This window comes from Neovison vison, chromosome 5 (assembly GCF_020171115.1).
Source record: "Neovison vison isolate M4711 chromosome 5, ASM_NN_V1, whole genome shotgun sequence".
NCBI classification, from domain to species: domain Eukaryota; kingdom Metazoa; phylum Chordata; class Mammalia; order Carnivora; family Mustelidae; genus Neogale; species Neogale vison.
In genome coordinates this window covers 146,367,761-146,394,954 of record NC_058095.1, presented here as the reverse complement: position 1 = coordinate 146,394,954, position 27,194 = coordinate 146,367,761, and positions in this window count along the sequence as shown.

Genomic DNA, 27,194 nt, shown 5'->3' with positions numbered 1-27,194 from the left:
TAATAGGCATAATCCAAAATCCCAACATTGGATTCTGGATGGATGGATTGAGAGACACTTTGATTTACTATATATTCTCTCCAAACTCAATTTATACCTACTGGGCAAGTCAGAGGCTCAACTTTGGCAGGTATGCCTTACATTTTCTTTTCCATAATCATAATAGGCATAATCCAAAATCCCAACATTGGATTCTGGATGGATGGATTGAGAGACACTTTGATTTACTATATATTCTCTCCAAACTCAATTTATACCTACTGGGCAAGTGTGACCATTGCACCTGTTTCACTTAGAAAAGTGTCCAGGTGTGCTCAATATTTGAAGATGTTCATCGTAGCTTTTAGACTATGAATAGTGCCATAAATTACTCTTACCAGGATAATGAACCAAATGAACAGTTTATATTTTAGGGAACTGCTGAAATTAGTGCCACAATGAAAGGACTTGGAAGATGGAGAAATCACACCCCCATTTACCCCCATTTACTTAGTATATTTCTTATGTAAAAGGAAGATGAAATCTAACACTAAGTTATGGCTCACAGTCTTAATCAGATGGCTCTTCCACTTGCAAATGCTTTTCCTGATATGTTATCTCACGTGGAACCAATTTTACCCAGCACTTAGTTTGCAGCTATTGATCTGGCAAATGCTTCCTCTCCTTTATACAAATTTAAATGTATCACCACAAATTGTTTGCTATTATCTGGCTGGGTATGACAGTACAATTTCATGGTTTTGTCTCAGGACCATGCCAACCTTCCTATCTCCACCCATGATCTCTCCAGTGCTATTTGATGTCTAATCTATGGATTTATGTCAGTCTTTAATAACGTAATTAAAAGCTTACTTCTATTTAGGTATTTATCTCATTGTGGGCCAATAACAAATAGTTTTCAAATCAGCCCAAGACCATGAGACTTTACTTTCAGTATCACTGTTCAAGTTTAACGAGATCTTAAGGATAACCCATGGACAATCACGGGGGCCAATTAAATTCATGATGTTTGCTAATTACATCTAATTAAAACAAAACAAGAGAAAACTAACAAGTCTACATGACTAATGTGTCTTGCCAATGGTATGCATCTCAAATAATGGGAGAGAAATCCATTAATAATAGGTGTCATGCATGAATCCACAACCTTGGTGAAATTTCTCTCCAGAGGTCTTGACCCTCCAAAATAAAAGATTACTTTTTTATATCTTACACCGACTTTCACCAAAAAAATAGGAATAATTCTTAATGGGGCTTTTGCAATTGTAGAGGCAATATAAGTCATATGTAAATGTGTTTCTTTGGTTCACTAGTGAGATAACCATTAAGCTGCCATTTTGAGTAGGGCTCAGAGCAAGAGAAGACTTTATAGCAATTTCAGTCTGCTATGAAAGCTATTCTGTTATTTTTGCCTCATGACCAAACAGATCTAAATATAATCTATGTACCCTTGACATGTAGAATATTGTACGGAGTCACCATAAAGCCTTAATAAGGGAATCACTTAACCAACTTCCAGAGTTTTGGAAAAAGGCCATAGTTTTTCCTCTAGTTGTGAGAAATAGGTCTTATCTCTTTACTAGAAGAGTAAATTATGAATATCATAGAATTGTATAAACTTCTGATTATTATTTAGATTCTATCTAATCCAACATGTCATAAAATCATTCAAGTGACAAGAGTAGCCCATCCTCAATTGAAAATGTACATACATGATCAGGATTGAATAGGTCTCTATGAAAAAAATGAATTCCAGATGTGGCTCAGGTTCTCAGTACACCTGACCTTGCTACATATCCTCCTTACCTCAATGCACAGCAATGGACCCATGGACAGTTTCCCAACACCAGTGGATTTAGGTAGGGGGAAAAAAATGGTTTAGATCATGTTAATTGATATGCAGGCATCAATGGAAATGATTTGTGAAGCATTAACATTCTAACTGAAAGTCTTCCTAATATGTAGTAGTGAAAGGAAATGCCTCCTTAGGCAGAACTCTAAATACTGCATCTGATTGTCCTGTTTTAACTGAAAATATTAATCACTGTGGTGCATGAGCAGTGTTCTGAAGTTTGACCAGGTGATTAGAATCTTAGAAAGACCAGGACTGGAAAACTTTTGACTTGAAGGTCTAGAAAAGAGGTGTATGGATGGACTTCTCAAAGGGTACAGGGGATGTAAAGATATATGTGGTTATTTGATGTTTACCAAAGAATATATACTACAGATTTAGCTCTTACTAATCAGATGGACAATGATTTATGACCTATGGGTATCAGTCATTCTCTTTAGTTTGTTGTATGCACAATGCACACAGGGACAAAGTGAGCATGACATTAGCCATTGAGAGGCTAAGCATGAGCTCAGCAATGTGAAATTTTCCTTGCTAAGTCTGGTCTGACTACTGCAATTTCTGATGGGCAAATCTGCCAAAACTGAGATCATTTCTTGAACTCCACTGGAAGTGAATTTCTCTCCAATAAGAAAAAATGAAAATGAGAGAAAATAAAAATGCCAGAATGAGGTCAAATTTTTAGCTGGACCTTACTATGGTTGGTCTTTGATTTTTGCAAGATGCAGTTAAGGTTATGTAATTACGTGTCTTCCTGAAAAAGATTGTAAAATACATTTTAAGCATAGCACTCAGGGTCAAATCAGTAAACTGGAAATTGCATGAGGCAAATGAAAGAATTTAATGTTAATAGTTTTGCTACACAGAAGAATTGTAATCTAATAGTAAGAGATACAACATCCAGTTCAACCACTTAATCCTTGAATCCAAGCATTCTTGTTGCACTATAACATATTAGAAACATCCATCCAGTATGTAGTACTTAAACCTAACAGAAAATTCTACCATAGTATTATACCAGTTCAAAGGAATAAGCACAGTGCTGCATATATTTTGTTGTTGTGAAAGATTTCTTCAAGAGCAATGCTGAGTTGGGTACCATGAGTCTGGATAAAGCATTCCCTAAATCTACAGGTGATTTTATTAACATAATAATTTAAAGTAAGAAGGTAAATCCACATTACAGTGGAGGCAGATGATTGTCTACTCAAGGAAGGGGTCCAATGTCATTTTCTGCTTTCAGGTGATTGGTTGCTGGTGAAAAGGGCTTTCTCTCCACTGAGCTCTATTAAGAGACTACGTTCCATCAAAGACAGTAATTTTTTTATGGTGTGTTTAAGAAGAGGGAAATACTATCTTTTTAGGAGTTATCGAAAAATGCAGCATCTCTAAAAGTACTTCTTCAACCAATTCAACCAAATGTAGAAAGAAATAATAATAATAAAAAAGTTCATAGGTAGTCTAGATTAAAAGATATTTCACACTTAATTTAATGCAATGTAAGAGACCTTATTTGAATTCTGAATCTAACAAAGTAAAACATAAATGTGAACAATGACTAACCATGATAATATAAAGGACTTATGTTAATAGTATGATGATTTTTTAAGTTTTTATGTGATAAAACTAATAATTGGTTGAAAGATGCTAAATGAAATAAAATTGACATTGCAGCTGAGATTTAGATGGATGAGTCATCATATTATTCCCACCACTTTTTAATATCTTTAAAATTTTCCATAATGAAAAATTTTTAAAGAATAAAAAATTAAGTCTCTTTGTTTCCTCACCTTTTTAAGTAAAAATTTACCATTCTGACTTCTAGATATTTGAGGGAAAAATACCTTCTAGTATATGTGCTGCTGAAGCGAGCATGGGAAAAATACTTTCCAATTTCCTTGTATAACCCAAGACACTAGTTTTATTAGTTTGAGAATATCAGAGCAAATAATTTCTTTAAGATTTGGTTTCACTATTTCAGTTGAGACATGTTTAAAACCTCTAATAAAATATGGCAGAAAAAGAAACAAAGTGTCAGAAAGTACTAACAGTTATTTTTTCTAGACAGAAACAGAATAAAAACCAGAAGGCTTCCTGGTAACCCTTGAGGGCTTTGCTATCAGATAGTCTAAGTAATAGTCATTCCATAGAAAGAACCCACTTCTTTTTTGCTTAATGAAATTATATTACATTGTTTATAGATTGTATCAAAATTACTGTAAAGGGTCATGAGTAGATTTTCCAGAATGGCATTTTAAATACAGAATGATTGATTCTTTGGTTCATTCTCCCAAACATTTTTATTGTTGACAAAAGCTTCTCGGAATATACTTAAAGCTACAGTTCAGTCACAACAAAAAATACATGTGTGTATGTTTTCAGTTGTCTACATGTATTTCATATAAAAACTTGATCGATCTGACTAGGGTTTTTTGTTTAAATTATTAATATATTCCATATTAATATCCTTCACAAGGAGAAATGAGAAACTACATTACATCATAATATTGCTCTGTAACTACTTCCCTGATATCATTTTTAAAATGTCTTTCTTAATTGACTTACTGTAAAAAAAAAAAAAAAAAAAACAGTTTGGCAAATTGTGTTCCCTATGCCTTCATAAAAAGTACAGAGTATTCACCTTGTGCTTTGTCTTTACTTGAACATATCTCTCATTATTTAAAAAAATACATGGAGCTTTCTCTTCTTAGTTTTAAAACTGAGACTGCATTTGAAATGGATATGGAAAAAGTTCAGGTTACATAATCTGTACTTCATTAGATTAATTTATATTGATTTCCTGTTTTTGACTTTGCTTTAATAATAATGACCAATATTCTTAGGTCTATACAGTTTTGGTTGGTTTAAGCATGCTCAGGAGATCCACCCACGAATTTGTGGGTAATAGAATTTGACTCAATTTTTGAAATCACACTTATGTGAAAGGCTTTCCCATTTTTGTAAAATTATTTTTCCCGAGTAAGTAAGTAAATAAATAAATCAAAACTGTCTCGAACCCTCAAATGATTTTTCTTTCTCTCCTTGTTCTCCTTTGTATCCAGTTATATCTTTGATAATCCAATAGCAGGTTTAATAAAATATGATTGTGCTAGTAGAATACAACACAAAACTAATTCGTTTAAAAAAAATTTCATTTAAAAAAATTCATTTAAAAAAAATCCGCTATTAACATAACTATTTTGTTTAACTGAATCAAACTGTGTAGTCAAAACGATTGCTCTGGTAGGCTTTTGTCCTTGTAACCTTATAACTAATACCTATTCTGCATTCCATACAGTGACTTCTCTTAGCAAATAATGTTTCACCTGCTGGGAATCTCATCTCAAGCTTAATCAGATTCTTTTGAATTTTGATTCAACATTGCCTTTTTAACATTCTGACATAAACTAAAATGCTAAATATTATTGAAAGTCAAAATTCTTTTAACATATCACAAGAAACTGATTTCTGAGCACTTTATCTAAATATTGAGTCTTCCAGTATCTGTGCAAAATAAACCTTGAAAGTTCTGACAGGAAAAGTGAATCAATAAGTAGTGCATGGCCTCTATGAAAAATTCTCCCAGTGGTGGTCTGTTCCTTGTATTTGAAGCCCTGTCAGTTTTTATTTCTCAGTAGTATGATCTTCTGCTTAAATTTTTCTTATGTAAAAAGCAAAATAGTAAATTAAATAAAAAAGATATGATGTTCAATAAAACTCAGTCAACCCGAGATCTCGCAAAAAATAAGTATCAATCTTCAAAAATACAAGGTCAAATGTGCTGTTTTGCCCTGAAAAGCTACAAGATTACATCAAATATGTTACTTGTATCCTTCAACTCCTACCCAGAATAACAATAATGTATGTGAATTGCCACCTAGTATAAAAAATGTCGTCAATACTTTCCTGCATCTGTTTCAGCAAAGCACCCAGACAACAACATTTTTTTAAAATTAGGTTTCTAATTTTAATTCCAATATGGTTAACTTACAGTGTGATATTAGTTTCAGGTGTACAACATAGGATTCAACAATTCTATAAATTACTCAGTGCTCATCATGATAAATGCACTCTTAAGCTTCTTCACCTATTTCAACCCCCACCTCCCTTTTGGTAACCATCAGTTTGTTTGTTGTAGTTGAGAATTTGTTTCTTGGTTTATCTCTCTTTCTCTTCCCCACTCCCTTTCTCATTTGTTTTGAATTTTAAATTCCACATGAGTGAAATCGTATGTTATTTTCTTTCTCTGACCAGCTTACTTTTTTTGGCATCACACTTTCTAGATCCATCCATGTTGTCACAAACAGCAAGACTCCAAACTTCTTTATGGCTTAATAATATATATATATATATATCACTTTTTTATTAGTTCACCTCCTTCTGTAGTTGGGCTATTGTAAATAATGCTGTGATAAACATAGGGGTGGATTGATCTCTTTGAATTAATTCTTTTGTATTTGGGGAGTAAATACCCAGGAGGGCAATTGAAGAATCATAGAGTAGTTCCATGTTTAACTTTTTGAGAAGCCTCCATACTGTTTTCCACATGGCTATACCAGTTTGCATTCCCACCAACAGGACATGAGGGTTCCTTTTTCTCCGCATCCTCACCAATTTGTGTTGCTTCAAATTGTGTGTTTTTTTTAAAAAAATATTATATTTATTTGACAGAGAGAGATCACAAGTAGGCAGAGAGGCAGGCAGAGAGAGAGAGAGGAGGAAGCAGGCTCCCTGCCGAGCAGAGAGCCCGATGTGGGACTCAATCCCAGGACCCTGAGATCATGACCTGAGCCGAAGGCAGCGGCCCAAGCCACTGAGCCACCCAGGCGCCCCAAATTGTGTTTTTTACTTTAGCCTTTCTGACAGGTGTGAAGTATTATCTCATTGTAGTTTTGATTTACATTTCCTTGACAATGAGTGTCTCATGTATCTGCTCGCTATCTGTATACCTTCTTGGAAGAGATCTCTGTTTATGCCTTCTGTCCATTTTTAATTAGATGATTTGGGGAAGAGGGTTGGTATTGACTTGTATCAGTTCTTTATGTATTGTGGACACCAACCCTTTTTTGGATATGTCATTTACAAATATCTTCTCCTATTCAGTCGGTTGCCTTTTAGTTTTGTTGATTGGATGATATCAATTTTTAAAGCATAATCTTCATAAACTCTTTCAAACATGATAACTTTTTGTACTGTCTTAAAATCCTGTCAATATTATGAAATGCATTCGTGCTAAAATTTTAATAATGTAAAAAGTCATAAACAAAATCATACAATGCAAAGTATAGTAGAATTTTTAAAAAATATAATGAATACTTTTGTGCATAATGAGCCCATAAATTCCTTTTGGAGGAGGTGCTTTCTCAATAGACAGAATATGTAAGTTTTTTTTCTTTAAAAGATTTTATTTATTTATTTGACAGAGAGAGAGTGTGTGCACAAGCAGGGTAGCAGGTTCTGGAGAAGCAGGCTCCCTACTGAGCAGGGAGCCTTACACCTGGCTCCAACCCAGGACCCTGGGATCATGACCTGAGCCAAAGGCAGGCGCTTAAAGCACTGAGCCACCCAGGTGCCCTATTTAAGTTTTGTTTTTTGGTTTTGGGGTTTGGGTTTTGGGTTTGTTTGTTTGTTTGTTTTTTTCACTATGAGCAAAAAAAAATTTTTTTAACTAGGTCATAAGCTGAATGAAAACATAAGTATTATATTATTTCTTGAGCACTACTAGATAGGGGGAAATCAGTTCAGGAGAAGAAAACCAATTGTGAGATGCAAGATGCTAGCTGGACAGCCAGACTGAGTAATCAACCAAACCTGGCTTACTTACCACCTTTGAAGGTTCATGATGTAAGTATATGAACCAGGGTAATTACAGATCACTTTGAAATTACTTGCAAAAGCTTGAATTAAGAGTAGTAGACTTTAAACTACTGCTTTAAATAAAACTTACCAAAAACACAATAAAAGCATTTACAGTACTATCTGACTAACTTTTTAAAAACAGGATTAAACAGAAGGTATTTAATCCTTATATTATTTCAAGTGACTTCAACAAACATAAAGCAAAACCTCTCAATGGCTTGACAGTGTGACTATTGCTCTTTGGGAGGAGGTAGTCAGGGACACGGATACATATCTCTATCTCAGGTCTCTAAGGAAGGGAAAATATTGGGAAAGCTGAGCTCTAGACTCAGACTAGAAAGGGAGCATATCACTTCTATACACACCCCATTATCTACCCTCATGGCCACACTTATCTGCAAGGGAGGCTGGGGGCTATAATCTAGCATTGTAGCTTGGAAGAAAAGCAAATCTATTTAGTTATTATCCAGCAGTCTGTACTGCCCCACCAGAGCAGAACTTCCTATTTCTATGAAAAGTCTTGATGAGACATGTGCAGACATAGAGAAGCAATTATGTTGAACAGAAGTCTGAATTCAAATATCGTTTCCTCCTATGCAGAGACGAAGTCTAAAGCACACATTAATTTTGTCCTGACCTGGTTTGTATGCTTATGAAATCAAATGATAATAAAATATAATTAAAAACTTAAAAACTTGACATTTTAACATTTTCAAATGAATGACTCCAAATCAATAACGTATGCTCTTCTGGAATATATTTCCATCTTGTTTTCCTGTCACATGTTAGAATCTCAAAGATAGGGCTGTATAATAAAATTATATATATATATATATATATATATATATATATATATATATCACACATTATGAAGGGTAATAGATCATTTACCCCTTAGTGTTTTTTTAACATAAATTAAAGGTTACAGCTGTGCTTAGAGCAGCAGTTTTTATTTTCTTCTCCCTCTCTTATCAAGGATATATACTACCTATGTTGCCCTTTCTTTTATAGAGGGGAACCTATATGTTTGCTTGATTGCTAACTGTAATTCCAGTTCAGGGCTAACTGTAGTTCTACTTTAAATAATCATTTCATCCTGTTTAGTTTTAAATTATAAAATTATACTTACAGAAAAAATAACAAAATTGAAAAAGTTGACTATTTCTGAATCAGTATTACCTTGTGCTAAAATATGACTGTAAGTCTCAATTAGGAACCATGTCTATGGAACCAAGAATTCAGTATCACTGTGAAATGCATATGACAAATTCAAGTTACCATTTCAAAGCAAAGGTTTCTTTTTTTTGTTTTATTTTGTTTTGTTTTGTTTTCTGCCTTTTGGGAGAACACTACTGTCCCATTAGATTCAACATATTGATATGGCCAACTAAGTAGGACCTAGATTTTTCATACAGTAACTACAATAAATCGTAAGAATTCATTTTGAGACATGGATATCCTGCTGCGCTAGGTAAGACCTCTGAAAAGAAGTTTAACTTAAAGCAAAAAAAAGAGCAGAACTTGTGGTTGGCAATTAATAAGTTCCCACTAAAGCTACCTGTCATTATTGGCTCAGTAATACAATTATTAATGTTTCAGCCAGGTTTGGGTGGAAAAAGAGAAAGCAGTCAAAGTGTTTTAATCAGAGGGAATGGGAATAGCAAATCTATTGAAAAATTGTGAGAATAATCTGTGTGGCTGTAGGGGGCAGGGCATCCAGAGAAACAGATAGGAGGAAGGAGAAACCCAGAGATCAGAAGAGCGAATGTTCCAAGGCTAGTGTATATGGGTCAACACCTAGTCTACAGTGGAGAATGATGTCACATTTAATTCTTGATGTGGCTGACAGGTGCAGCTCTGTACAAGCCTAGAACCACCGAAATTGTGCTGCCTCTGAACTGGCCACTGGGATCCAGGATAAACTCAACATTTCTTCCTAGACAGAAAGCAACAGTTCTAGAAATTAAGGCCAGAGAGATTGTTTCCCCTCCTCCCACTTTGTAACTCCAGTTCCCCTCTTACTCTTCTGTTGACAGCCCCTCCGGTAACTTTGTCCCAGTTTCCTCTAGAGACTTCTCAGTTTGAAATAAAGAGCATCAAGTCTGGGGGGTTGGGGTTTTTTGTTGTTGTCGTTGTTCATTTGTTTTTTCCAAAGTAGGGTGGTTTTCCTCTATGCATGGGTCTTACAAAAGCAACTAGGAAACTCATTCTATCCAGCTCACTGGGTCTAATCAGCATGCCAGAAAAGTAGTAGACAAGCATGATGTTCTTTGCAGTGTGGAAACAATTAAGGTTCATGAGTAAGAATTACAGAAGAGATTTAGAGTATTAATAGAGTGTTGATTTAAGACGGTGGAGGTGGACAGCTGTTCTGGCAAATGGAAAGTGCCTACTTCTAGCCATCCTTACTAATTGATATGCAGGGGTAAAAGTAGGGGCAGGGAGTATTTCCAGATCCCCACACCAGCAGCTTAATATTAAATACTTTGCTCTGTTAATTTGTTCCAATAAAGAGATCACAGCTTGAACAGCAGCTACAGCTGGGAGTCACTAATATATTTAGATCATACTCAGTCATGAATGCCTGCAATGAGCCCTCACATTAGATACAAATATTCTTATATTTCATGCCATTAATAGAGTCCATCTATATTTCTCTTTATCAACCTCCCTCTAAACATCTTTCAATTTTGTTCTTTGTGATTATCTTATCAAACTCTTTTTTTCTGTCCTACCAAACTGGTCATGAATCGGAATCAACCTAGTCCTCTGGCTACCTCTCCCCATCGAAGCAAGGAGACAACCAAATATGCTCCTTGACCTTTTGCCTACTAGGAAGATTTCCTTTCTATTGCCTTTGGATGGAACCCCTATGAGGCAACCATAATGCTTCAACAAAGTGCATGTGGAAAGATATTGCAAATAAGCCATCTGAAAATTCAGCTAAATATATATCTTTCTTTCAGTGAGACAGTAGATATGGATGGAAGCAGATGGAGCAAAATAGTTAAGTTCATGTCTTGGGATTCTGAGCCACATATTCACTTACTTACGTAAGAATGTAAGATTTGTTTGAGCCAAATCTTGCATATAGTACTTCTAAATGGTGGCAGAATACAGTACACAAGCTCAACTTTATAATTTTATGATTGATAATTCAACTCACAGTTTGACTGGGGGATCATTGGGGGTAAACTCTACCAGGGCCAGTAGCAAGCCACACAATCTACTATTTTATTTCTTTTTTTTTTTTTTAATGAATATTTTTCTTTTCTCTCTCTCTCTCTCTCTCTCTCTCTCTCTCTCTTTTTTTTTTTTAAGATTTTACTTGCTTATTTTACAGAGAGAGAGATCACAAGTAGGGAGAGAGGCAGAAGGAGAGAGAGGGGGGAAGCAGGCTTCCTGCTGAGCATAGGGTCTAATGCAGGGCCCTGAGACCATTACCTGAGCCAAAGGCAAAGGCTTAACCCACTGAGAACCCCAGGTGCCCCCAAAAGAAAATATCTTTCTGCACAAAACTGGATTTCCTCCATATTCCTAGAATCTGACCTATGCTTCTCCAAGTAGGATAGCTACCAAAGCCAACTATCAATGGTGCCTAGATGTGTAGATTTTAGAGGGTCGTAGACATAGCCAATTATCCATTACTTTAATGTATTGAATATTTACTAACTGACCTGAGACAAGATTAGGCACTATAACAACATAGGTAAATTAAGAAAAATGAGCTTTGTTTCAAATAATCATATTCTATCAGTCTGATGTGAGAAACAAGATATTTTATAAATTCAAATGTAATACTTCTTGTATCAGAATTGGAGAAATATGGGAGGAAAAATGAAAACCTCTTGGTACAGACAGCTAACAGTGGTGAGCAAAAATACACATGGCTTCCACCTTCATGAAGCACAAACCAAATAAAAATGCCTGAATAGAGGGTAATTATGTGAATCTGCACCAGCTGAAGCTACACCTGTATCCAGGGGAATTCCCTAGATACCTCATTGACTACACTATGGGGCAAAAACTTTATTCATTTTAAAAACTATTATTCAACTTTCAAAGTGTTACTCTAGTGATTATCATGCATTCATCTGTCTAGAATCTCTAGACATGGATTACATTTTCCTTATTATTTTATAAAATCATAAGTAACATCACTAATACATAAATTAATGGTCTTTTATTTTGATAACTCGGAATATAATTCACTGGTTTCTTAAAACTTATCATATCAAATTGGTGTGATTTCTATATAGCAAAGTCTAAGCTAAGAATCAGGAAAATAAAAAATATATAAGGGGAGTGTAAGCTGCTGTTAAATCACTCAACAAAGACCCAGATTAAACAGGAACTCTGTCTCTTTACTATTCTCTATTATATTATTTTTTCCTAAAGAATTTAGAGTGATTTTTCTCGCTATAAATGGGATGATATTAAGTTGCCCACACCTCAGTTCCAGAAATCTCTAAAGCACTTAAAATATTAAATCCATTAAAAAGATAAGGCAGTTACACCATGTTATGTTCAATGTTGCATTCCTCGATAAAGCACCTAAAATAATCTTATCGCATATATGTGAAAATTATATGATTTTTAAAATACAAAAAACTGAACATAGCATAAACAAAGCAATTTCTATAAGTAAACAAAAAAATATAAAATTTTACAAGCATAAAACTAGTTTCAAAGTCATATATCAGATTCAATTTCTCTAGTTTATTAATGTAGTTTTATAAACTAAGTAAGTATCATCTTCAAAAAATTAATTCTCGAATCTCTGCCTGTGTTTACTTTACAATTATAGTTAATATCAATTCAGTAGGAAAAAGTATTAGTCATAAATACTGAAGTATAATAACACAAGTTTATGGAGCCATACACTGAACTTTAGAAATGTAAAAGTAATTACAGTATTAGGATAAATTTTAAATGATGCAGTAGTCTGAAATCTCATGCATGGCTCAGTAGAATTCATATAAAGTCTATGTCACTAAGAGAAATATATGCTTCATCATACTATTTTAGAATTGTTTTTAAGTATTCTCTGAAACCATCTACTTGGCTAAGAAAAAAATAAAAGTCAAAGGCAGAAAGATATCCATAATGTATTCATGTCCTTCAGCACTCAGTAGATAAATCATTCTTATTCAAATGAAATCCTTGACTTATTATTATTTTTTCTGCTCCTATGTTCAGAAGATATGCTAAGGGTATATGAATCCTCAGAGAACACTCTGTCTCTCCATTTTTTTTTTCCCTTTGAGAATGAAGAATGAAACTAATGGGAAGAAGGCAACCTAAAATGAAACCTCAAAGGATAATTTGTTGAAAAATGATGCAGGATATGGACTATTTGGCAGAGAATTTTCATGTGTCTTGTTATTTCTATCCACAAAGTCCTGCGAGATTTTTCTCCTTATCATACAGAATGTTCAACACACTAACTATAAACTTAAGGAGAATTGAGACATTTTATAACACTCCTATTACTGCAGAAATGTTATTTTCCTCTAAATTGGCTTAACGGTGATTGCCCAGGGACCAGTTTGAGGTATCAGAAAAAATAACTACAGCTCGTATCACCTACAGTGTATGGGTGGGACAGAATTATTCACTGGGAAAGTGGTGACAGATTAATGGAAGCCAGCTTGTAGAAGAAGGTGTCAAATGCACCTTAACAAAGTAATGTTAGTGTTATCATGTTTTTAGAAATAGTGTTAAAATTCTTAATAACAGGAAGGACATGCTTGTGTGAGTGTGTGTGTGTATGTATGCGCGCGCATAGAGCTAGAACAGATTATCTCTAGAAAAAATAATAATAAATACATTAATAATTAAAAAATAAAATTAACCCTCACTTTTGCAATACACACTGCTTTTTTAAAAGAACTACTGCGACAATTAATAAAGTTCTATGTGTAGCGTAGGAGACTGAGTAGCATCATAGTATAAACAACCGGCCAGAGCAGCCCACCTTGCCCTTTTAGTCTAGAAACGGAGATGGTGGAATGTCCTTCAGCACCTGGTCAATATCTGAGAAAGTCACTTTTGCAAGAGAAACCAGCTAAAGAGATTTTTTTCCCCCTTTCTATGGGGGAGTAGCTGAAATTCCTGTCGAAGAAGAAGAAACACCAGACTGAGGATATTCAAAGTAGTTGCAGGAATAAAGGAAGGATTTTTAAGAATGTTACTACAATCTTTGACATGCATTCATTGTGTATTTGCATTAGAATCACAATTCACCTCTTTTGAAGATTCTACTTGGACAGTTTTGTACATCATCCCCGAGTTGCCAAAGTGACTCACCTGAGACAGCTGAGAAACTATGTTTCTGGAGAAGCAGATCCTTCATCATCTGCTCAAGACATGCATCTCTTTTCCCAGCTTCTAGAGTAAATCTTTTTTTTCTACCTGAACGGTCATATCCGCAAATAATTCTCATGTAACAAGTTCTGACAAGGACACTATTAAGAAATACAAACTGACTTTATATGTGGAATCAATGCTCCCTACAAAGCCCTTTCAAGAAAACTGGCTCAGTGTCCAGCATCCAGGGATTCAATCTCACTGGTAAAGCCATTGACTGGCCAGAGACTTTGGCAGAATTTTGAAACCTCAGGAACAGAGGAATTTAGCCACACTTACAGAAACTAAAATCTGATGTCTTGGGCTTATTTTTCTAGCGTCAGACTTAGAGGCGGTAATCATATAAACTTAAAAAAAAAATCCAATATAAGATTCTGTGTGAACACTGACAAACAGAAAACCTCAGTTTGCTGAATAATGTATGTCCCAAATAACTTATATATATTAAAACTTAAATTAAAATTAAACAAAGAGACCATTGGACTGAGGTGGCTTTAAGGTATAATAGTATACCTAAATAAACCAAAACCTAAGCCTGTGATGCTGCAATGTCAGGAAACAGAAGCCTGGGGCACCTGGGTGGCTCAGTGGGTTAAGCCTCTGCCTTCGGCTCAGGTCATGATCTCAGGGTCCTAGGATCAAGCCCCGCATCGGGCTCTCTGCTCCGTGGAGAGCCTGCTTCCTGCTCTCTCTCTCTACCTGCTGCTCTGCCTACTTATGCTCTCTCTCTCTCTCTTGTCAAATAAATAAATAAAATCTTTAAAAAAGAAAAAAAAATAAAGCAAGAAAGGAAGAAACAGAAACCTGAGAACAACCAAACACAAACAGCTAATGAGGCTCTCTCAAACAAGGCAGCACTTAGCTGAAGCCCACTAAGTAATTGCCTTGCTTTGCTTCAGCCTTTTCTCCAAAAGTCTTTTCCTCAGCTCCAGTGGGTGGAGGGCTCCTAGCCACTTCCTGTTGAGCACTGCCTGATGTGACTAGATTTTTGCTCAGAGTCTTAAAGTTTGCAATATGCCTCTTATTTTTTAATAAGTGATCAATACTTTTGCTGTACTTATGGAAATAAATAGTCCAGATCTAATGAGGACAGCCCTCTGTGATCATGAATAATTTCTGCAGCTTATTTGTGATCACACAGGGTTAGACTGTGAGAGTAATTAGCAGAACCTGGGAGTAAACTGAAGCGATTGCTGTTTTTCTCTTCGATGTTATACTGGGTTTTCACCCTTAATTGATTTTCTATGTACTGAGCTCTCTTACAGCTTATCTTATAGCTCTGTAGAAGCGGAGGTTAAAATGTATATATTTATCAATGATTTCTGTTCAGTGAGAAAGAAAACTGCAAAAGTCATCATTTATTGCTCTGTTGTTTAAACAGTTTTAAAACTAATCTGACATTCTTTTCCTAAAGAACCCTTATTAAATAGTCTATAAATAATACTTTACATGCACCTAAAACTGGTTTTAACAATTCCTTGATTAGTTAATGAAATCTTTGATTCATAAAAAATACAGATTAACATACATTAAATAATACATATGGTAATAATTCATATGTAAAGGAAGCATGCACTTTCAAAAATAAAAATATAAAAAATATTAAGAAAAATAAAATTACACTGTAAACAGTACAGTTCCAAAATAAAAATAATAAATGGGGAGCACCTGGCTGGCTCAGTCTGATAGGTGTGCAATCCCTGATGTTAGAGTTTGAGCTCCACATGGAGTGTAGGGATTACTTAATAAAATCTTTGAAAAAATAAAATAAAATAAAAGGCTCAATAGATACACTAAAATATACTACACAGAGTATGCAAAGTTTTTTTAAACATCAATATAATGTTCTTATTATAAAGTAATATAGACAGATTATTTGAATAAAGATGGAATAATTTATTAAGTATTGTACATGAATAAATGCAAAAATATAGATTTTTAAATATAGAAATTGATATAAGTGATTTATAAAATTAATAAATTAAGATATTTAAATTTCCATATAGTAAAAAAAAACTGAAGGAAAATGTTAAATTAGATAAAAATATTCAAGACACATATGGGAGAAAATTTTATTTTATGAGATTAGCTTTAATCCAAATAGTTAAAGATAAATAGCCTATATAAGAAAATAAGATTGACTGAAGGATAAACATGAAGTCACAAAAAAATATTAAAAATATTTTAAAAATTCTAGGTTCTTATTTAGCTAAGTGAATGTAAAGTAAAACAAATATTTTGCAGGGTTTTAAGAATTTAGTTTCTTTTCAAATTGTAGTCAGGCAGGTTGGTGAGATAGGAATTTCATGTTCTATTGCATCAACCACTTGTGCAAATGGAATGGAGCCTGCAGCTCCTATAGTACCAACTAGAAATCTGTATAAAACTTTTAGGAACATTTATTTTATTTGACTTATGTTAATTTGGAGGAATTAGCTAGAAACATGCATCAGATTTAGTATACAAATACTGTTGCATTCTTATAAAAAAAAAGAACAAATGTGAAAAGCTATTGATTATATAAATTATGTTAACCTATTAAAAATCAACAAAATTCATGTTAATCCATTAAAATTCATAAGAATAATATTGCAAAATATTTTATTACAGAAGAATAGGAAAACATTGCATAAATTGGAGGAAAAATGATTGTCAATTAGTATATAAAGTATATTTATATGTAAATATTTGTGTAAAAATGTTTATATGTATATTCTATGCAATTCCAGCTGTGAAACTTACTGGATAGAGTTTTCATAGATAGGTAGATAGATAGATAGATAGATGGCAGTTCTCACATAGGTATAAATGCAAAGCCAAAAATTAAAAGATAGGAAACACTACTTTGAAAAATTATTTTGTACTTTCTTATAAAATTAAATCTATTTCTAGGCAATTATCTAACCTACATGAAAATACATATCCACAAAAACTTGTATACCAATGCTCATAACAACTTCATTTATAGCAGCAAAATTCTGAAAGTAACTCTAAAACCTATCAGCAGATGAATGTGTAAGTGCAGCATATCCATTAAATGGGATATTCTTCAGTAACAAAAACGACTGAATATTGACACATGCCACAATATGGATGAATCTCAAAATAATTAAGCTTAGCAAGAGAAGGCAGACACAAAAAGTATATTCTGAATAATTTTCTTTATATGGACATCTAGAAGATGTAAATCAGTCAATAATAATGTAAAGCAAATTAATGATTGTCTGCAGTCACAGATTCAGTTTAATTGATGATAAGGAACCATGGGAGGATTTTTATAAGTGGTTGGTAGAAATACTCCATATTTCAACTGTGCTGTTTAAATTTGTCAGAATTCATTGAAATGCATACGCTAAAAAGTGTTCACAGTTTATTATATGTAACTTATCAATAAATATTATCAACCTAGGAAGATTATCAAATAAGGAAGGCTAATTAAAATACTTTCCAAGTAAATAACAAATATATTTAAGAATATATTTTAATTTTCCTTGGGTACTTTTTACATGTTTGCCATTATAGAAATATTTACTAACCTGGAGTAGTTCCAATTTGGTAAGACTGACTGAACACCACCTCCATCATCTTTCACCTATTTCCACTATAGATTTCTTTTCCACCCATTAGAATCTAATGCACAAATTAGCAGGGGAATTTAGTCACTAGTAACTTCTCAGAGATCAGTAATGCTTATAACAGATCAAATGTTTCTAACAGGTTGAAAATTGCTGAGATGATTGGTTGAGAAATTTTAAGAGAATGGATTTAGAGAAGAGCAAATCTGTCTGTTCAGTGATGCCATATGGGAAATACAAATCAAAACGACAATGAGAGACCATCTCATACCTGTCAGAATGGCTAAAATTAACAACACAGGAAACAATTGATGTTGGCAAGGATGTGGAGAAAGGGGAATCCTCTTATATTGTTGGTGTGAATATAAACTGGTGCCACCACTATGGAAAATAGTATGGAAGTTCCTCAAAAAGCTAAAAATAGACCTACCAAAAAACAACAACAATAACAAAATCCCTATTACCCAGCAATTACAATACTAGACATTTACCCAAAGGATATAAAAACACCAATTTGAAGGGGCATATGCACCCTGATGCTTATGACAGAGTTATCAACAACAGCCAAATTATGGAAAGAGCTCAAATATCCATCAACTGATCAATGCATAAAGAAGATGGGATGTATACAATGGAATATTACTTAGCCGTAAAAAAAAGAATGAAATCTTGCTGTTTGCAACAACGTGGATGGAGTTACAACATATTATCCTAAGTGAAATAAGTCAATCAGAGAACAACAAATACCATATGATTTCTCTCAGTTGTGGAATTTAAGAAACAAAACAGATGAACAAAAGGGATGGCGGCAAATAAAGAGAGAGAGAGGGAAGCAAACCATAAGAGTCTCCAAAGACAGAGAACAAACTGAGGGTTGGTTGATAGAGGGAGGTGGGTGAGGGATGGGCTAAATGGGTGATGGGTATTAAGGAGGGCACTTGTTGTGATGAGCACTGGGTGTTATACATCAGTGATGAATCACTAAATTCTATGCCTGAAACCAATTTTTACCATACATGTTAACTAACTAGAATTTAAACAAAAAATTGAAATTAAAAAAAAAAAACTGAAAAAATATTCTTCCAAATTTAAAATAAAAGTATCATGGCATTTTAACACATGATATAACCTACATGTTCACATGAATCATTCTTATATTGCCTCTTTGGAATCATACTGACTTAATGTTGTAGAAGTTACACAACTACTAATGCTGAAAGTATATTTTCTCTGAGGTTCAAGTCCATTATTCAAGACAATTATTCAATGACAACAAGGAATAAAATAAATCCAAAATAACAATCAAGCATTTTTGCACATCACTTGCTCTAAGGTAATAAAGAATTATTCACAGTACAAACTAACTTTTAATCTAACTTTAATATCCCAACTTGAACACAACGTATTTTCAGTTGGATGTGATTGCCAAGTGTCTTGTTAAGATTCTCTTGTGTGTCCTTGATATTTTTTTTCTCTCCATATTTGTTGAGTTACAACACTGAATTCAATGTTAAATATCCATCTTACTCTTCTTGCAATGACAGAAAAAACTGTGATAGTGACAACCATTTCAATTAATTTCATGCTTGAAGAAGAGTGAAGGGAAGCATTCATATTATACCAAGAAATATTTATTATGCAGCTATTCAATTATGTTAAAAGCACAGCAAATATAACACAAAATCAATATTTCCAATAAAATAATAAAAGTGAAGAAATTCAACTAAAAGACAAGTATCAAAATGTTTGATAGTATTATTATTATTCAGACCACTGTGTTTCAGAATGATGTGAACATCAGAGAAAAATATTGGTATTTTGAAATTTTGCATAGTTTTTGGTTTCAAAAAATTATAATTTTATACTTCAATTTACTTAAATTTAAAAATGGAATTAAACTAAAGTTTAAAATCCAAAAAAAATCTAAGGATAGCATTTTGTCATGGACATTATTTTGAAAGCTAGCAGCCATTTTACTCTATCCTCTTTACACAGTGTTAATGTGTCTGTCAGTATTTAGTTTATGAACATGATTGAAATTTGGCAAATTGTAAATATAATCAAAAAGTGGCTAGAAGTCCTGATGATAATTGTTTCCAATTTTCAAGTCATATATGTAGAAATATATATATATATATATATATATATATCCCCCTTTTTCTTTAAAATTGGAAGCATTTAGCCTCAGCTTTTATTGGCAGCCATCCTACAACCAGGAGATTAAAGAACTTCAGGATTGATCCAACATTGTAGAAAACATATTGAGACTCAGAAACACCTGTGCACGTTGATTATATCATTACATTGCTGAATCAAGCTGAATACCTCTCCTCTTCTGGACTTTATGATGAATGAGAATATACTTCCCCCCTGTTTGGGCCACTGTGAGTTCACTATTTTGTTATAGAGAAAAGTTTTCTGACGATAAAGAATTAAGACTAAGAAGAAATGGCACCGTAACCATCACACAATGGAATGAATTTGTCAAAACAAAATTACACTGTATAAAGTTAAACAGGCAAGGGAGACATTCAAGGCTTTTACAGTAAGAGATTGAGGCCAGAATTCAGTCTGAACTCAACTTTGCTGAAATAGAGTTGGAGACTTTTAAGAGCTGAGATGGGGACATCATAGACCATCTGTGTTTCCTAATCAGCTTTACCCAAAGAAAAGGGGGGAAAAAAAAAATGGACCTTCATGACAGGAGGTAGTTTTACAACATGGAGCAAGGCTCTCACTAATGTTAAGCTCTTATCCTACCACAGAAAATGGGAGACAGGTGCACAATCTTCCTTGATGATTACATTACAAAGGGTTGGCTCCAATTCCCTAAGAAAGACATCCGTGGGTTGGAAAACTGACCAGAAGCTTTTAAAAAGATGTGTATCTCAAAGGGGCATAGGAATCATTTACAAGTTTTCTAAAGTAAATGCTCTAAGAAAGATCATAGATCTAGTGTCAGGAGAAGCCTGACTTAAATTTAATCATAGATTAATCATAGATTTAATCATAGATTTAAATAGATTTAATAGATTTCATAGATTTAATCATAGATTTAAATAGATTTAATAGATTAAATAGATTTAATCATAGATTAAATTTAAATATATATAAAAATATAATAAAATACAAAATAATAAATAATCAAGTGCATAGAATGAATGATTGTGTCCTTTAAGAATCATATCTTGGATCCTTATTCCCCATTGTAATAGTGTTAGGAAGTATGCCTTTGGGAGGGTGTGGAGCCTTTATGAATGAGATTAGTGCCTTTATAAAAGAGACCACAGAAAACTACTTTGCCTCTTTCTGCCATGTTAGGTTACAGCCAAAAGATGACTGTCTAGGAGCCAGGAAGCACGATCTCACTAGACATCAAGTGTGCCAGCACCCTGATCTTAGACTTCCCAGACTTCAATTTATTGTAAGAAATAAATCTCTGTTGTTTAAAAGCTTTGCAGTCTATGGTACTTCAGTAGTAGCAGCCTGAAGGAACTAAGACAAAGAGGAACTTTAAAATCATCTTGGTCAGACTGAATGGAGGAGATAGAGCAGAAGGTAGTGAGGACCTCACCATCCTAAGCTAAAATGTCAATATTGTTATGTTGTTGAGAAATTACTGACTAAACTATGACCTGGTATTTATTTCCTATTTACTGCTGGCAATAACAGTTGGAGACTTGGCATTAGTTAAATCACTAAATACATATATTTTAATGCATTAGGTATTTCTTGGGGCATTCCATATGTCACTTCATGTAAGGGACATGTAAGGGACACTTGAAAACAGAATATAGAGGAAGCATGGTTTTTCTTAGAAAGCCTGTTTCCCAGGCTACAATAAAAAATATAAATTTGATAATCTGACATTCTATATAATGTAAATCAAAAGAAATTTTCTAAACCAATAATGGTGGTACCAGCATATAGAGGGAAGTGAGAAAAGAAGAAAATGTTACTGATGGAAAAATCAAGTCTGATCATTTTGGCTTCTCCCCTGGTCTCCTTTTGTACACATGCCAGCATGCACATACATATATGCAGACACAAGCCAAATACTCTCGTTATGTCAGTACTCCAGGGAGATGTTCTCAGCCAGTTGCCTCCCCTGTCAAGGACATAATTTCAAACACCTCAATTTGGAAAACTTTAACTCAAAATCAGCATGAAAACATGGATAAAGCTGAAAAAACGGGAATTCTGTGGATCAAAAACACCTTCTAGAATTCTTCTCTGAGTAGCTTTCATCCCATGAAACTGATCTAAAGGATCGTTTCTGTAAATGTGGTTCACAAACTGGTGCAGATTTCTGATTTGTCTGTTATAGGTTTGCTTATAGGTTGAGAGTAAGTGTTTAGAAACTGTCATCACATTTTGATATTGCTTCAACACCCAATACATTTTTTTACTTTTTCCTAGTAATTCACTTTATACTAATTTTTTAAACTACCATCCTATGAGAGATTTTTTTTAAGTGCCCCTTTCACAGATATATCTAGAAACATGATCAAAAACAAGTATTTCACAAATATTTAATAAATTCCTCAAATATTTAAGGAAACCAATTGTCAAAAGAAATCCCAAATCAATAATGTTTAAACTTCCGGAACAATTCTTGGGACTCCAAGCTCATATCAACAGAAAGTGTCCTAATAATGCACAAGACCCAGGATAAGAGACCTGGAGAAATCCAATCCTAAATAAGGCCCGAGAGGAAAACATTCAAGCAGAGTCACAGAGAAACCAGATCCTGGAGATACCTGATTGGCTGACAGCCTATTCTCCAAGGGGCAGACAAGTTGAAACACATGGACTTTAAATGAGGGGATAACTGTGTGAAAGGAAATAGGGATGAAGTTGGAAGGAGTTGAGAGGGTTGTTGGATCATGATTCACATCTGACCATGAGTGAGGAGAGAGGAAGAGCAGGTTGGGCAGAAGCATCATCAAAGTCTCCAGGGAACCCTTGAGTTTTGAGGGGACAGTCAAAGGATTCCTGGTTTCCCAGGAATGTTCCCCTCATTCCCAGGAATGAGGCAGGAATGTACCTGCCTCAATAACCCTTCTGCTCTCTGTCACTGCCTAGGAGCTGCCTAAAGAAGCTTGGTAGTGGATTTCGGAATACCACAGCTGGGGCCTTTGTTCAATTATCAAATGAAGCAATTCTCAGAACCCCCACAGTTCCCCTTTGCATGCACAGACCTACTTCATGCCAACTCCAAGTAGCAGCTCTTGCACAGCTCCCGCAGGGTGTTCTCTCTGATTAGTGGGAGGATCTACAGCTCCCACCACTGCATTCAATCTCAGGGCCACAACGAGTGCTCATCCTCAATTTTCTCCAGGCTCAGCCATCATCAAAACAGGTCTTGGTAGCTTATTTGGTAACATGATACAAGCCTTCATTCCAGAAGCTTAGTCATACCCTTCTCAGTCCAGGGTGACTGCACATGTCCATTCACAGTTACAGCAGGGCAAGGAGTAGTCATGAGGTGTGCAAGGTGTCCTCAGACCTCTGTTATGTAGAAGAAGCCCTACCTCAGCTGCTGGTCAGTGTCAAATAGCAGAGCCATTATGATGATTCCTCTTCTGACCTGCTGGTTTCCCAGATGCAAGGAATCCAAAGGACCCTGGCAGCACCCATAATTTGTAATGGTTGAATCATGCCGAGTAATGAAGATATCCCTGGTGTTAGGGCTATCCTATCCAGAAGGATGTAGAAATGATGATGGGGGAAGATAGGACAAGAGTTCATGTGCATATCTTGGATCCCTGCTTGTGGTTTAAAATCAAGGGAAGGAAGTGGTAGAAATATTGAGAGAGGTTTCAGAGAATCTGTGAAAAAGAGAGCTGTGTCCCACTTTACTGGAGTGATGAATAGCCGTCAAGCCTTCTCAAAGAAGCTTGGAATGACATTCTATTCTGCAACTTACAGTGGAAGTAAAGCTGGAAAAATTAATTAGGTAACCAGTTGGGCCATAAATCTTTCAGTTTTGTTTAAAGAATGTGGCCAAATGTAGGATTGGAGAAAAGCTAGGCTGCCCCAAGGATCTGGGCTGACTCTGTACTCTACTGTGTTTCGAGGAGAACCTCCGTAGGCAGGGTTGGCTGAGGGGCAGTCTGCCTTGGACTGGCTTCTGGAGTAACCGACTGGCTGACCAATGGACTGATTTAAATTGATAGAAATTTGGCTGTGCAACCACACCATCTTGGGGAAAAGAAATGTGAAGTAAAAACAACTGGGAGGGAAGAAATTACTCTGACACAGTGGTGATAATACATATTTTATTTATTACAAACTATTAAAAAGTTGGGGCGCCTGGGTGGCTCAGTGGGTTAAGCCGCTGCCTTCAGCTCAGGTCATGATCTCAGGGTCCTGGATAGAGCCCCGCATCGGGTTCTCTGCACAGCAGGGAGCCTGCTTCCTCCTCTCTCTCTGCCTGCCTCTCTGCCTACTTGTGATCTCTCTCTGTCAAATAAATAAATAAAATCTTTAAAAAAATAAATAAATAAAAAGTGAGAAAACTTTACTTGGCAAATCAAGAATTTTACAACATCAAGAAAATCAGCCATAAGGAGGTTAATAATAGACAATTATGACAGCCATAAAATTATCTATAATTAGGTAAACCAGTTTTTAAAAAATACACATTTCGTACATCTTCACTGTGACCACTTACTGTCTTTCTATAAGAACTATTAGAAACATGTAATGAACATGGAATTCTCTACCTGCTTTTATCAGACCTGAAAGAGAGAGAGAGAGACTAAGAGGGCTGAGGGGGAAAAATAGATACCTTAAATTTTTAAAACTATTCTGTTACTTAAATGATTCATTCTAAGGGTTTATGTGTTTCCTAAGTTAGGGCACATATGTATATAATAATTCTATCACATTTGAATTATGAAATTAAAGAGGTTATGCAAGGGATAGTTAAGAGGCAAGAAAAGTGAATGATCACCTGAGATATCAAAGAATATGGTAATCAAGTCAATTGTACAGATAATGGCATTAGCAATTTTGAAGTTAAAAAAAATGTTTAGTTATAGGCTATATTCAAAACAAAAACCTCCCAAATCTCCAAACAATACTATTTCTCATTTTAAATCCAGAAGCAGTTGAGGGCAGAGAAATGCAAAGTTATATCAGGAAAAGCAAAAAACATGGACATTTTCAAATCCTCTTCTGTAGAAAGACTGTATTTGTTTCCTAGAGCTGTAGTTAACAAATCACCAAAAACTGGGTGACTTAAAACAAGAGAAAATGTATTCCTCATAGTCCAGAGGCTAGAAGTCTGGAGTCAAGTTATTGTCAGGGCAATGTCCCACTGGAAGACTTGAAGAAAGAATCTTTCCTGGATTCTTCCTAGCTTCTAGTCGTTGCTGGCAATCTTTAATTTTCCTTAAATTGTCTTCCTCCAACTTCACACAGCCATTTTGTGTGTGTGTGTGTGTGTGTGTGTGTGTGTGTCTAAAATTCCCTCTTAAGAGAGCACCAGTTAATATTGGCTTTAGGCTTCATTCTAATCCTGTATGACATCTTAACGTGGTAACATCTGTAAAGACCCTATTTTCAAATAAGGTCTCATTCACAGGTTTCAGACAGACATGAATTTTCAGGTGACATTATTCCAACCAATCAGTTAAAACATTTGGAAATAATCAAGAGTTACAACATAAATCTAAGATGGTCCAAATAGCCTTAATAGTGCCAAGAAAATATAAAAGCTGGTATAAGAGCTGGATCCTTGGTGAACGGGAAGAAGATTCAAGCATATTTAGAAAAGGAAAAAAATGTTACAGCAAATTTTCCTTTTATTTTAGTCGTTTTGAATATTCTCTAGTTAGGGGCGCCTGGGTGGCTCAGTGGGTTAAAGCCTCTGTCTTCGGCTCAGGTCATGATCCCAGGGTCCTGGGATCGAGCCCCACATCGGGCTCTCTGCTCCACAGAGAGCCTGCTTCCTCCTCTCTCTCCCTGCCTGCCTCTCTTGCCTACTTGTAATCTCTGTCTGTCAAATAAATAAATAAAATCTTTAAAAAAATATATTCTCTAGTTAACTTTACATAAGGATATATTGAGTTCATAGAAACATGTTTTTTAAGTATATGAGAAAATATGGGATAGATATTCACCATGAAATTATTTTGATAAAGCATGTTCATTTAGTACTCTAGCTAGGAGGCAAAACAACAAACGTGATGAAAATCTCTTCGTTTCTTAAGTGATAAAGAAAAACTGCAAACAGAAAGATGACTTTTCATCGACCAAAAATGGACTGATTATTTTTCTCTTCTCCTCTTCCTCAGGTCAATGGATAATCTTTAAGAGCTTCCCTCATTCCGGGGACCTGGGTGGCTCAGTGGGTTAAAACCTCTGCCTTCGGCTCAGGTCATGGTCCCAGGGTCCTGGGATCGAGCCCTGCATCAGGCTCTCTGCTCAGCGGGGAGCCTGCTTCCTCCCCTCTCTCTCTCTCTGTCTGCCTCTCTGCCTGCTTGAGATCTCTGTCTGTCAAATAAATAAAAAAAAAAGAACTTCCCTCCTTCCTTTGGTCATCTCTCAAGGTCTACAGAAGGCAGTAGCCTTCTGTTTTTACAGCAAAAGTCCCTGAAATGATCCCTTTTAATTCTACAATTTCAGTCTGTATCTGCATACTAGACCCTTCTTAGAGTTTTCAAAGCAACTAAAATTATATCCCAAACCAAATATTCCCTTCTCTGGGAACCGAATATTCCCAAATTCTGCTGTCTTTCTAGTTCACACAGTTTCTGAACTGACTCCCAAAATCGAAGGTGACTGACCATCTCTCCCACACTCCCAGTTAAATTTCAAATGCTGATGTTTCTACCTTCTAGAAATTCTAAAATTCAGAGCTTTGTGAGCAGGAGCCTTCCTGGGGCCAAAACCCATGAGGGAACAAGACAAACATGATTGGGAAAAGGGCAGGGGGGATCTGAACCATAAGGCAATTTCAAAGTATTTCAGATATGTCTGAATTGAGATAGGTCCTATGTCTCCCCTCCTGTGTCAACTAGGGTAAATGTTCATTAGAATAGTTCCATTTTGCTGAAGGAAGTCCTCAGTGAGAGACTCAATGATAAGCCATCAGTAGCTACTGCCCCTGGCAGTCAGGTAATGGGTGCCTTAATCTCAAAGTAATGGAGGTGGATCAGGGCAGCACACCACAATATTCACTCTCTTCCTCACTCAGATCCACATTTTTTAAATAAATTTTCCTCAGCTGTAAATATTTCTTTAAGATTTGTTAGTTTTCTTTTCTTGTGGAACCTAACACAAGAAGGGCTTTTGAGATATCTTATAATTGTTTAGCCACTGGTCTTAGAACAGCAACTGATATTTATTATTTCCCTCTTCTTATACCCATTCTGGCTAAGTTTCCATTATTCTCAGGTAGTACTTCCACTGGTCTCAGTGGCTCACCTAATAGAATGATTTGAAGGATCTAAGTCTCTAATCTTTGGGAACTTCTCAAGCCAATGTTACTGTACATGGCAATTTGCAATCAAAATAAGGCCAGAGTGTCC